Below are 14,020 nucleotides of genomic sequence, written 5' to 3'. Positions count from 1 at the left end.
TAGGGTGGGAAGTGGTGTAATCCAGGTAGCTGTGGGAGTCGGTGGGTTTGTATAAAATGTCAGTGTCAAGTCGGTCGTCACTGATGGAGATGGAGAGGTCCAGGAGGGGGAGGGAGGTGTCAGAGATGGTCCAGGTAAATTTAAGGTCAGGGTGGAATGTGTTGGTGAAGTTGATGAATTGCTCAACCTCCTCGTGGGAGCACGAGGTGGCGCCAATGCAGTCATCAATGTAGCGGAGGAAGAGGTGGGGAGTGGTGCCGGTGTAATTACGGAAGATCAACTGCTCTACATATCTAACAAAGAGACAGGCATAGCTGGGGCCCATACGTGTGCCCATGGCTACCCCTTTGGTCTGGAGGAAGTGGGAGGATTCAAAGGAGAAATTTTTTAAGGGTGAGGACCAGTTCGGCCAAACGAATGAGAGTGTCGGTGGAAGGGTACTGTTGGGGAGGTCTGGAGAGGAAAAAATGGAGGGCTTGGAAGCCTGAGGAGCCTTGATGGATTTCTGCAGTGCATCTCATAGATGACACATCTGCTGCCATGCACCGTTAATCCTAAATGAAGTGAGTGTTCAACATGGTGGATGGGTGCCAATCAAGTTGGCTGCTTTGTCCTATATGATGGCAAGCTTCCTGAGTGTTGTTGGAGCTGCAAAGATCCAGGCCATGCAAGATATCCCATCCCTCTCCTGAGTTAAGCTCTGTAGACGGCGGGGAGGCATTCCAGAGTCAAGAGGTGACTCATTGCAGAACTCCTTGTTTCTTACCCAATCTTTTATCACAGGATATATATGGTTTGTCCAGTTCAGTTTCTGGCCAATGGTAGCTCTTAGGATATTGATACAGGGGATTCTGCAATGACGATGGTATTGAATGCTGTCTTGATGCCAAGAGCACTCACTTTTATCCATGTTTAGATGAAGGCTGTAATGAGATTAGGAGCTGAGTGGCCGTGGCTGAAACCAAACTGAGAATCAATGAGCAAGTTCCTTTGCAAGTGCTGCTTAATTGCACTATTAATGACCTCTTCTATCACCTTCCCGATGACTGAAAGCAGAATGATGGGGTGATAATTGGCTAAGTTAGGTTTGTTCTGCTTTTTGTGGACAGAATATACATGTTGCCGGATTAATGTCCATGTTGTAACTGCCCTGGAACAGCTCAGCTAGAGTTGTTGGAGGACAGGTTTTCAGCATTATTGCTGGAATTTTGTCAGGGATTTTTCAAGATCCAGATTCTTCAACCATTTCTTGATATCACATGGGATGAATTCCTTGATGACTGGTATCTGGGATGTTGGGAACCTAAGGAGGTTGCCGTACACTTGACACTTCTGACTGAAAATGACAGCAAATCCTTCAGCCTCATCTTTTTCTGCTTGTGTGCATTTGTGTAACCCCAGCATTGAGGGTGGGGCATTTGTAGATCATCTCCAGTTTGTTGTTTTATTGTCTACCACTATTCATGACTGAATGTGGTAGGATTTCTGGTCTTAGATCTGATCTTTTGCTTGTTGGATCACTCAGCCTTGTCAAATGCAGGCTGTTTCCACTGGTTGGCATGCAAGTAGCCCTCTGTAATAATTTCACAAGGTCACCACCTCACTTCTGTGAGTATCTGCTACAGCATGTCACTTGTACTTTTCATTGAACCCAGGTTGATCTCTCAGCTTGATGGTAAGCTATACTCTGTTATAATCTATACCCTTCCTTTTTCCATTGTACCCATGAAGGGGGGGGGGGGGGGGGGGGGAAACATGATGCACATAAATAACAACTAACTGAGACAATGTAACAATTATCTGATAAAGGGTTAGTTTTGCGGAACAAGCTGTTGGTATAATACAGAGTTCAATTGATCCTATTAATTTTTAGGAGCTGGCATGAATTTTGTAATTGAAATTTTAATGATTTTTATCTCCTAAGTTTGATTTCTAGCCTGTAACGTGATTAATGTGGGATGGCTGTGCTATTGTTAAAGGAACTGAAGAGACAAGGTGTTGCTCAAAGTTAATTAAATTAATTAAGTAAAAGTTATTGTTAAATTTGCAACTAACAAGTCAAATGGGTTGATTGTTTGGAAATGAGAATTTGGTGGAGCTAAGTTATTTATCCTGGCAGTCATGTGAGGGCTGGAGCACAGGGAAGCAGCTGTGTAAGATGATCAAAAACTTGATGAGACTGCCAAAGAAAATTGACCAACTGCTGAGCTTCAAGTGGCAGGTTTGGTCGATCTGGAGCTGATCATGAAGATAGCTATCACTGAGCAGGCCATAAGGAACTGTGCCCAATATGACAGCTGGCTAGCTCAGGATGAAACAGAAAGGAAGCATCTGATCACTCCCTCTGTTCTGACTCATTGACAAGTCAAGGCAACCTTGCATATGCAGAGACTTGAGTATTTATCTTACGGAGGAGAAAGTGAGGACTGCAAATGTTGGAGATTAGAGTCAAGAGTGTGGTGCTGGAAAAGCACAGCAGGTCAGGCAGCTTCCGTGGAGCAGGAAAATCGATGTTTTGGGCAAAAGCACTTCATCAGGAATTTTTGAAGAAGGGCTTTTGCCCGAAGCATTGATTTTCCTGCTCCACGGAAGCTGCCTGACCTGCTGTGCTTTTCCAGCACCACACTCTTGACTCTATATGTCTTACTGAGTGCAATTTCATTTTGAATGCATTGTAAACGAGTTGGACAGGAATAAAAATTTAGGAGTTTCGAACTGTTGACACCGAGAGTAAACTTCTAAATGAAAAAGGATCTTACCTTACAAAATACGTTAGGTTAGTGAATAATAGTAGAGTGGGGGATGTGCTGCTCTAGGAGGTTACAGATTGTGGCTGAATACAATTCTGTTGCTGATGATGGCCCACATGGATGCACAGTTTGATCTGCTAGCTCTGTTCAAAATCTATCCCATTTAGTACAGTAGTAATACTACATAGCTCAATGGACAATATCCTCAATATGGAGACAAGACTTTATCTCTGCAAAGACTATGTGGTCGTCACTCCTTTCAATTCTGTTGTAGACAGATGAAGATGAGGTGTAATATGTTTTCCCCTCTTAACCTTGGTCTGGCAATTATGTCTTTTAGGATTTGAGCCAGTTTAGTCAATACTAGTGTTCCCAAACCATCTTTGGTGATGCAAGTACCCCACCTAAAGTACATTCTGTGCCCTTGTCACCTTCTGTGCTTCCTACAAGTGGTACTCAACAAGAAATAGTACTGACTATATATTTGTAATAGCTGGGTTTATTCTGGCACCTGTTTCTGAACAAGAATGTAGTATTTGTAATTCTCCCAGGTCACTGGAAACATCTCTGTATCAAAGAAGGATTGGAAAATTATAGTCAGCAACTCCACAATTTTCACTCTTGTTTCCCTTGGTATTCTTACATGCATGTGATTCTATCATGGTAACTTGCCAACTTTGAGTACAGCTTGCCTTTCTAATGCTGCCACTCTAATAAATTTCAGATTATCCAACAATTCAACCTCCTGCTCTTTCACTGTGACATCCATTGTCTTCCTCATTCAGACAAATGTAAAAATTAATCATTTAGTACCTCAGTCAGGCCCTCAGCTTGATGTGAAAAAAATCTCTTTTTGATCCCTAGTTTGGTCTACTCCACTTCGTATGACTCTTTTACGATTTGTCTGTCTTCAGAAGATTTTTGGATTCCCTTTGATGTCAGCTGTTTTTTTCTTATCATGATAACTCTTTGCTTCTGTGTTTTTTACCCAGCTTCTAAACTTTCTATAATCAATCTAGTTCTCCTTTGTTCTCCTCCATTGACCTCTGTCACTGAATCCTTTCTTAGACCATAAGACCATAAGATATAGGAGCAGAAATTAGGCCATTCAGCCTATCAAGTCTGCTCTGCCATTCAATCATGGCTGATAAGTTTCTCAACCCCATTCTCTCGCTTTCTCTCTGTAACCATTGATAAGACCATAAGGCTTCTTGGCTTCATCTTACTCTCTCTCTCTTTAGTTATCCAGAGAGCTCTGGCTTTGTTTGTCTTGCCATACTCACTTTGTAGGAATGTCTCTTGACTTTACACCGCCTTTTAAATGCAGTTATTTATTCTATTAGAGTGCACATCATTGTTTTCAATTTTCTGAGGCAAAATCTGTTCTCACCACATTAAAATGATTATCTCCCAATTAATGATTTTTACTCAAGATTGCTCATTGTCCTTTTACATGGCAAAGTGAAAGATAAGAGCATGGTGGCTCAGTGGTTAGCACTGCTACCTCACAGCACCAGGGACACCGGTTCATTTCCTGCCTTGGGGAACTGTTGTGTGGAGTTTGCACATTCTCCCCGTGTCTGTGTGGGTTTGCTCCAGTTTCCTCCCAAAGTCCAAAGATGTGCAAGTCAGGTGAATTGGCCATGCTAAATTGCCCATAGTGTTAGGTGCATTAGTTAGGGATAAATGTAGGGGAATGGGTCTGGGTGGGTTGCTCTTCGGAGGGTCGGTGTGGACTTGTTGGGCCGAAGGCTTGTTTCCACATTGTAGGTAATCTAATCATTGTCCACCAAATGTTCCCCAACTAATATTTGATCCACCCCATTCCCCAAACCAAATCCAACCATGCCTCCTACTTCATTGTACCTGAAGCATATTGATCTGGGCAATTCTGGTTGTATTTCAATGACAGTGTCTAAATAAATTGCATTTTACTTAATGTTGAGTAGTTTGAAAAGTTGCTTTGCATCTGGAACACAGCACTTGACACTTACCTTTCAAAATAATAGAGTCAGGGTCTGTTGCTTTGAGAGAGGTTGTTATCCTTGCACCACAACACCGAATATTCTATCTCCTTTCTGTATGCTAACTGTTGTTTAATATCCACCCACTACAGTGGAGGTGTCAGCAAACTTGCAGGTGGTGTTCCTTCTGAATTTGGCTACACCGTCATGGGTGTACTTGGAGTACAGTAGGGGGCTAGTGGGACTTGAACCTGGGTCTCCTGGTCCAGGAATACAGTCTCTAGCATTGTGTTCCAGAGGGCCATCGAGGTTAAAGCTACTGGACCGACATAATTCACCTGATCCCTTTTTAATTAGAGTAGTTCAGGCATACTTAAAGACCAATGACAACGACTGCTGTTTTGAAGAATTAATTCTGAATCTCAATAGGATCAATAAAATTCTGAAAACCTTTAAGAACCTGTGAAATTGATTTCTATAACATTATGCTAAGTATTATTGCTGTTAGTGAAAAGGCAACAGATGCAAAGTTAAGATATTTTTCTGCTTAGGCTAAATAAAGCTCAAGGCAATGACTCAGAGGACCAAGGATGACCAGTCAATCCTTCCTGTGTGTTATAATAATTGGCAGCATGCTATTCATAAATATTAGCGTGGATCCATTACATCTTCATGACTTGCAGGAGAAGAGGATGATTCCCAATGTACTTTGTCAAAACTATTTCCAGGATTTCTTAAAACTTCATTCATGGGATGAGGGCATTATTGACTGGCCAGTATTTATTGGAGAAAGTGAGGACTGCAGATGCTGGAGATCAGAGCTGAAAATGTGTTGCTGGAGAAGCGCAGCAGGTCAGGCAGCATCCAAGGAGCAGGAGAATCGACGTTTCGGGCATGAGCCCTTCTTCAGTATTTATTGTCTATCCTAATTGCCCAGAGGTCACACACATTGATGTGGATCTCGAGTCACATGCAAACCAGAGAAAATAAGGATGGCGGTTTCTGTTCTGAAAGGACATTTGTGAATCAGGTGGGACTTTTTTTTTCCTGACAATTGACGTGATCATCATTAGACTCTTACTTTCAGAATTTTTATTAGATTCAAATATGCCATGATGTGATTCGAGCCCAGGTCTCCAGAACATTACCTGGCTGTCTAAATTAATAATCTAGCAATAATATCATTAGGTCATCAGCACCCCTGAAGGATCTGAGACATTGCAAGAACAGATTAAATAAGAAATGTAGGCGAAACTGGATTCTGCAGATGCTGGAGATTAGAGAAGTGCTGGAAAGGTCCTGCTTCTCGGACACTGCCTGACCTGCTGTGCTTTTCCAGCACTATTCTAAATAAGAAATGTACTCTTACTGAGCTCATGCAAGGTGACTACATCTCAGGGCCAATCTTTTATTGTTTTGTTAATTGGTCAATTGCTTTGGTTACAATAATTTGCCCCCAAACTTTGGGAGTTTAGTTGCCTTGAGGCCCAACATTTCAGGTTCTTCACATTACATTGTCCTAAGTTTTCTTGTTTTAAAAGCATGTTCATTTCACTGTTCCTCTTGGAAAACATTTATTTTATGTTGCATCACATTTTCCTGTGACTTACTGGAATTTGTATTCAGCAGAGGAAGATAGTTTGCTTTTCACAACTGTGGCGTCAATGTTTGGATGAAAAGAGTCAGTTCCACCTCTCCACCATTGTCTCTCCATCAGTCTGTGATATTTGTGCTGTTAAAGTTTGGACACACCAACAATTGGAGTATTATCTCTCTCTCTTCAGATGGTCAAAGCTCTGCTGTTGAGCCAGGCAAATTATTCACTGAAGCCTTGCTGATGGGTTGACATCCAAGTGTGTGAGTTTTGATCCTTCCTAGCTCCGGACCTTCCGGAATGTTTGACTGCCTTTGACCAATGTGGTCATGAGTTGGGTTCTATTCATCCAATGGGGTTGTGCCAACACCCTTCTCTGTGACCATGCCGGGAAGTGTAAAGTGCACATACTCAGGCAGTCAAGAGGCCAGAGCGTCTGATCGAGACTTCTCAACACACAACTCTTGAGATGGTTGTAACCTCTTTGATCTTGGCTTCTACTGTTCTCTGTAGCCATTACCTGCCGGTTGCTGTTTAGTTTAGCTTGGCCAATTTTCTGCCAGGTCTGATTTCTCTGGCTGAGAGTCAACTTAGAATGTCCAATTTTGGACCCATGGTTACTTGACCAAAGTCCTTATTTAATGTCCAGTTTGGATTAGGCATAATTATCTTCTGCTAAACAATGAAAATACTTTGTTTCCAGACCACATCAGAAACTGCATATCTTTTCCACCAAATCCACTATCCTCCATAAGCACTGTCTCAATCTGTGGCAGGCTGTTTATGAGCCCCCATTCAACCCCAGGGTAACTTTCCAATCTCCCATTCTGTTCACCAGAAAGGCTGCTTACCTTCAGTTTCAATATATTAGACAGCTCTATCCTCACCCCGATCCATCTGCTGCTGAGACTGTGTATCAAATCATTGCTATTTCTAGATTCAATTATTCTCATGCTCTCTTCACCGGCCTCTCATTCTCTATAAACATTAGCTCATTCAAAATGATTTTGGTTGCATCTTTTCTTGCAGCAAACCACACTAGCTCATTGTACCAGGCTCCCAGTAGCTCACCAGTAAAATTCCCATTACCCCTCCATTGAGCACTGCAATCTCTTCCAGAGTCGAAAAGGGTGGCACTGGAAAAGTGCAGCAGGTCAGGCAGCATCCTGATGAAGGGCTTATGCCCAAAACACCGATTCTCCTTCTCCTCAGATACTGCCTGACCTACTGTGCTTTTCCAGGAACACCCTTTCCAACTCTGATTCTCCAGCATCTGCAGTCCTCACTTTCTCCCGCAATTTCCTCCAATCCAGTACATTATTTTCCAGACTTCGCACACCAGAACACAAACATCTCATACCCTACTCCAGGGCAGATATTACATCAGTCTACTTATCACAATGTCTGGAATTCCTTTGACAAACATCTTCACCTCTGTCTCCTTTTCAAGATCTTCATTAAAATGCATTTTTAAACCCAGTTTATGGTTGACCATTCCTATTTTTTTCTTTCTTTGTATATCTCTATGAGGCTTCGTGGGACACACTTCCCTATGAAAGGTGTTATATAAATGTAAATTTCTATCATTGTTTATCTTGTTACAGCTTTGAGTGCCTTTTCAAAACACTGAATAGTTGTGGTAATTTCCCAGGACTAACCCAAGTGGCTGTTGAAGAATATGTTGTTCTTTCCAGTACAATTGTTTGGAATTTTGATCATTATGAAGATCATTATAAATTCACTTCTAGTTACAAATAACTTTGAATTTTTCTTTCTGAGTAAGTATCTGGAATGTAATCACAAAAAATATATTCAAAGTAACAATTACTGTGACTGGCCACACAAAAGCTAGCTGGGTACAATGGAATTTGGAACACATTAGTGTAGGCCCTGTGCTTTAAAGAAAGTGTGTGACCTTCAGTTGTTGCACTTAATTCACCATTTTGCAGAAGTCTTCACTGCCATGGCAACATTGTAAGTTGAATGACACAGCTTAGAAATACTCACAGTGCTGATCTGCTGACTTTTCATTTCCAGCATCAAGGGGGAAAATAATGCAGGATGAAATTAATGTGGTTCAAATAGAAAACCAGATTTAGTCATATTTAAATTTGACATAAAAATGTTACAAATTGGAAACCTACTGTACAATAGGAGGCCATTCAGCTGTCATATCTGTGCTGACCATGGTGGCACAGTGGTTAGCACTGCTGCCTCACAGAGTCAGGGACCTGGGTTTGAATCCAGCCTCAAGCGACTGTCTGTATGGAGTTTGCATATTCTCCCCGTGTCTGTGTGGGTTTCCTCTTGGTGCTCTGGTTTCCCCCCACAATCACAAAGATGTGCTAGCCAGGTGAATTGGCCATGGTAAATTGCACATAGTGTTAGGTGCATTAGTCAGGGGTAAATACAGGGTAGGGGAATGGGTTTGGGTGGGTTACTCTTTGGAATATCAGTGTGGACTTGTTGGGCCGCAGGGCCTGTTTCCACACTGTAGGGGTTCTAAGATTAAACTGTCCTGCCAGATTCAATTTTCCAACTCTTGGTCCATTGTCCTCTAGGCAAAGCACCTCAAATACATATGTATATTCTCTTTTAAAAGTAATGAAGAATTCTTCCTCTCTTACCCTTTTAGGCAGAATGTTCCACAGTGCCACCAACCTCTGCATGAATGAATATTTGCTCAAATTGTCTCAAATCCTTCTAGCTAGTAGAGTCACAAAGTCATAGAATAGCACAGAAACTGACCCTTTGGCCCAACCAGTCCATGCCGAACATAAACCCAAACTAAACTAGTCCCACCTGCCTGCACCTGGCCCATATCCCTCCAAACCTTTCCTAGTCGTGTACTTATCCATATGTCTTTTAAATGTTGTAATTATACCCAAATCCATTACTTTCTCAGGAAGTTCATTCCACATATGAACCACCCTCTGCATAAAAAATTGCCCCTCATGTCTTTTTTAAATCATTCTCCTTTCACCTTAAAAATGTGCCCCCAGTCTTGAAATCCCCCATCCTAGGGAAAGGACACGGACCATGAAATCTATCCATACCCCTTAATATTTTATAAACGTATATAAGGTGGCCTCTCATATTGCTTTAGGTTTATTTGTTCTAGTTATTGACTTCTCTGTTGATGCACATATGTCCTTCAAAGGTGAAAGTGAGGACTGCAGATGCTGGAGATTAGAGTCGGGAGTGTGGTGCTGGAAAAGCACAGCAGGTCAGGCAGCATCCGAGGAGCAGGAGAATCCCTGGAGAATGTCCTTCCAATCCATTCTATCAGAATATTAGATCTTTCCTCAGCCTCATCTGTTCTAAATGAAACAGCCCCAACCATCCATTCCTTCTTCTTAGCAAAGTTAAAAATCACACAACACCAGGTTATAGTCCAACAGGTTTAATTGGAAGCACACTAAACCTGTTGGACTATAACCTGGTGTTGTGTGATTTTTAACTTTGTACACCCCAGTCCAACACCGGTATCTCTGAATCATTCTTCTTAGCAAACATTCTCAATTCCTGGGTATCACCTTGCAAATTTCATCTCTAACCTTTCTCTACAATAATCCATCCTGCCTGAAATTTAGTGTTCATAACCATATGTAGTACTTTAGGTGTAGTCTAACTAATGTTTTATGTAGTTCTAATATAACTTCTCAGCTCACATTTATCAAGTACTTTCTTATCCTGTTGTCTTTCCCAAACATGGTTATCCCATATTTCTCTAGATTGAATTTCATATTGTCATTTAGATCTTCCTGCAATCGATTTCCTCACTATCCATTCCAGCTAATTTCCTTACCAACTGCAAACTTCTCAATCATAGCCTTGATATTTTGCCTGATTAACTTTGATTATTCATGTTGTACTGAGGTCAGTCTGATGATGTAATGTGGTGGAGATAGTTGAGTTCTTTGCAAGTATCTGCAATGAGCAGATACATTGTGCATAGCTCCCGAGTGTCCTTAGTAATTGTGATTGGCTAGTAATGTATTGTTAATATGCAATAAACTATCTTGTGAACAAGTGCCTGTTTTGTTCAGACTCACCAGTGGATTATCCTCTACCACTGACCGTGAGACACAATATAGTTAAAGAAGATTAATGACAATCAACTACTTCAGCTATCCCAGTACAATTCCACATTATACAAGCAATAACAAACAGGCTATTACCAACTAACTGCAAAGGTCCTGGAGCTGTATGGATCCCATTGGACACAAATTTCTACTGGCAACAATTCCAGTGGCAACAGTTCCAGTACACCATATCCCTTTAGTTTCTTGCAACTGAGTAAATGTTAATCCTACTTGTCACTTTCTCTTGAATTCCATATGTTTTTAATTTTGTGATTCATCTGACAAGCAGGACCCTGTCAAAAGCCTTGATAATATCTATCTGATGTGTATTTACTATCCTCAATAACCCTCTTTGTTATCTTACAAGAAATTGAATCAAGTTAATCAGAAATGATTTTCTCTTAACACAGTCATGCCTGAGCAGGCCCTTCTAAATTTCAATCTACTCTGCCTGACTTATTTTCCAATAAATTGACCACAAATTATGTCAGCTGACTGTGTGAAATTATTCGGACTATCACCTTCCTTCATTTTTGTAAAGACAGTACAGTGTTTTTCAATCCGCCAGCACTTCAGAATCAGCCGTTTATAGAGAAAGGATTGGAAACTGATGGCCAGGGCTTCTGTTATATCCTCCCTTGCTCCTCTTAGCAAACTGAGATATAAATCATCCAAACCTGGTGAATTATCCATTTTTAAGAATTCTAAACAGGCTTCTTCACTTTGTTTTTCCATCAAATGTTTTACAGTCCCACTCTTTCATTATGGTGTCTGCTTCATTCCTTTCTTTTTTGAAAACAGTCACAAAAATGCATTAAGAATCATATCCATATCTTCAATCTACATAAATGTTACCTTTTTGGTCTCTAATTAACTCTTTTCTTAGTTATTCTGTTGTTATTTTATAAAACATCATAATTATAAAACCTCTTTGAGTTTGTTTGATTTTGGTGCCAATTATTTTTCATGCTTTCCTTATGTATTCATGATTTCATTTTCAACATCATCCCTGTACTTGTATGCACTACTAGGATTTTGGTAGTTTTTTTTTATATCTGTCATAAGCTTTCTTTTTTTGTCTGAGGCTCTTTGATTTTTATGGTGTCTAGATTTGGGAGTTCCCCTTTTTTGTTCTCACTGAGCGAATGTTTCTTCTGATCTCTCTCTGTTTCTTCTTCGGATGCCTGCTCTTGTTTATGATTAGTAAAATTGATCCTTCCCCAGTTTCAAACAATGAGTCTTTCTTTATCCTCTTCCATGTTTACACCAAGGAGAAAGTGAGGTCTGCAGATGCTGGAGATCAGAGCTTAAAAATGTGTTGCTGGAAAAGCGCAGCAGGTCAGGCAGCATCCAAGGAGCAGGAGAATCGACGTTTCGGGCATGAGCCCTTCTTCAGGAAGCATGTTTACACAAAGTCCACTCAAATCGTGATGATAATTTCCCTACCACTGAGGTACCTTCCACCTGTCCAAACTTGTTTCCGAATCCCAAACCCAAAAAAATTGCATCAGTTGAAGATGTTCTCTAAGATGCATTTTAAGAATGTCGCACTATCTACACATTATGCTCTAATTTTACCCCAGCTATTATTAGGGTAGCTATATTCTATTACATACTGTACTTACAGATTATTTGTGAGTTTTATCCCAGTTATTATTATGATGATGATGATTATTATTACTAGACTAGCTACATTATATACTATTGTTGCTTCTTAGCAAAATGCCTAGATATTTGCTCTTCCATGCCCTCTGAATGATCAGAAGAATGTAGAGTAGGATCCAAGTCATGTATTTGTCCATTTTATGCTCCTCAGTTCAATCACATGTCTTCACTTGAAACTCCTTCTCACAGATTATCCTTTATCACAGCCATGATTCTCCCTTTAACCAATATTCCGCATTCCTTTTGTTCTCCCTCCCTATTGTGCCTGAGAACTTATGAATATTGAGCTGCCATTCTTGCAGCTTTTAAAACTTATTTCCATCGTACCTATAGTATCAAACTTCTGAATTCTAACTGCGCTCACTGTTCATCCCCTTTCTGTATTAGACTCCTTATATTGCTGAGGTTCCCAGACCCTTGCTTGAGCAGTTTCGTCTTGACACACTTCCTGCGCACATGGTTCTCCAACAGAAAAACAGAAAATAAATGCCTTGTAGATCCTTTATGGAATAGTAAGTATTTCAATGGAACCAAGGTGTTCTGTATAGTCTTATTTATGAGACGACTTTGTGTATTTGCCAGAAATAAAACTTAATGTTCACTTAGTATGTTGGTCTAATTCAAGTCTACCAAATGTAAAACTTTACTGCTCGTGTAATATAATTGGTTTGGGGTCTGTAACAATGGGGAATGTGGCAGAAGAGGGGATTTAGACGTGAGCCAAAATCTTAGTTCACTGATGTCAGGTTGAAGTCATGGGGTAAATTAGGTGGCATGTCAATGGCAGAGTAGGGTGGATGCAATCTGGTGCCAGGAACTTATTTACCAATCATTTACAGACAATGAATACTCATTCATTGGGAATCATACCAAATTCAGTCCTACATTCAAGACTAAATAGGTGACACATGAGAAACTCTCACTTCCCATGAGTTTAAAGTTGCCACACAGTACATGAGGTTGTTTGATCCTTGGATCTGAGATGAGGTTTTGTTTTTGTTGAATTCAGCAGCACAAGGATCATTATCCGGGGAAGAGAGACGAAAGGAACAGGTGGGAGTGTGGTGCTCGAAGGAGAACAATCATTCTACATATCTGTGATCTCTCATTCCTGGAGCCAGTTCTAGGGCAAGTAGATAAGTTGTTTAAAAAAGGCAATATTCTGGGCTTATAAAAACCTGACATATAGCTCCCAAGAAAAGGCAAAATGAGTGAGTGCTAAAAAAGAAAGAAAAGTGCCATAAACAGCATCCAGCATCCAGCAGCATGAGCTGTCTTTGTGCAGAAAGTGACCTGGCAGAAGCATAAAGTTAAAAATCACACAATACCAGGTTATAGTCCAACAGGTTTATTTGGAACCTGATGAAGGAGCAATGCTCCAAAAGCTCGTGTTTTCAAATAAACCTGTTGAACTATAACCTGGTGTTGTGTGGTTTTTAACTTTGTTACACCCCAGTCTAACACTGCATCCCTAAATCATGACAGAAGCATGTCAGTCATTAGTTGTTCCTGAGCTCCAAAGCAACGCTTTGAAGGGTTGAAACGGTGTGAATTGTTTCAAGACTGGGCAAGATGATATGCTGAGCCTGGTGGTCTGCCAATACTGATTAGGAGAAAGTGAGGACTGCAGATGCTGGAGATCAGAGCTGAAAAATGTGTTGCTGGAAAAGCGCAGCAGGTCAGGCAGCATCAAAGGAGCAGGAGAATCGACGTTTCGGGCATAAGCCCTTCTTCAGGAATGAGGAGGGTGCCAAGCAGGCTAAGATAGAAGATAGGGAGGAGGGACTTGGGGGAGGGGCGTTGGAAATGCAATAGGTGGAAGGAGGTTAAAGTGAGGGTGATAGGCCGGAGATGGGATGGGGCGGAGAGGTCGGGAAGAAGTTTGCAGGTCAAGAAGGCAGTGCTGAGTCTGAGGGTTGGGACTGAGATAAGGTGGGGGGAGGGGAAATGAGGAAGCTGGAG

Source organism: Chiloscyllium plagiosum, chromosome 6, assembly GCF_004010195.1.
Source record: "Chiloscyllium plagiosum isolate BGI_BamShark_2017 chromosome 6, ASM401019v2, whole genome shotgun sequence".
NCBI lineage: Eukaryota > Metazoa > Chordata > Chondrichthyes > Orectolobiformes > Hemiscylliidae > Chiloscyllium > Chiloscyllium plagiosum.
This window is presented reverse-complemented; position numbering follows the sequence as displayed.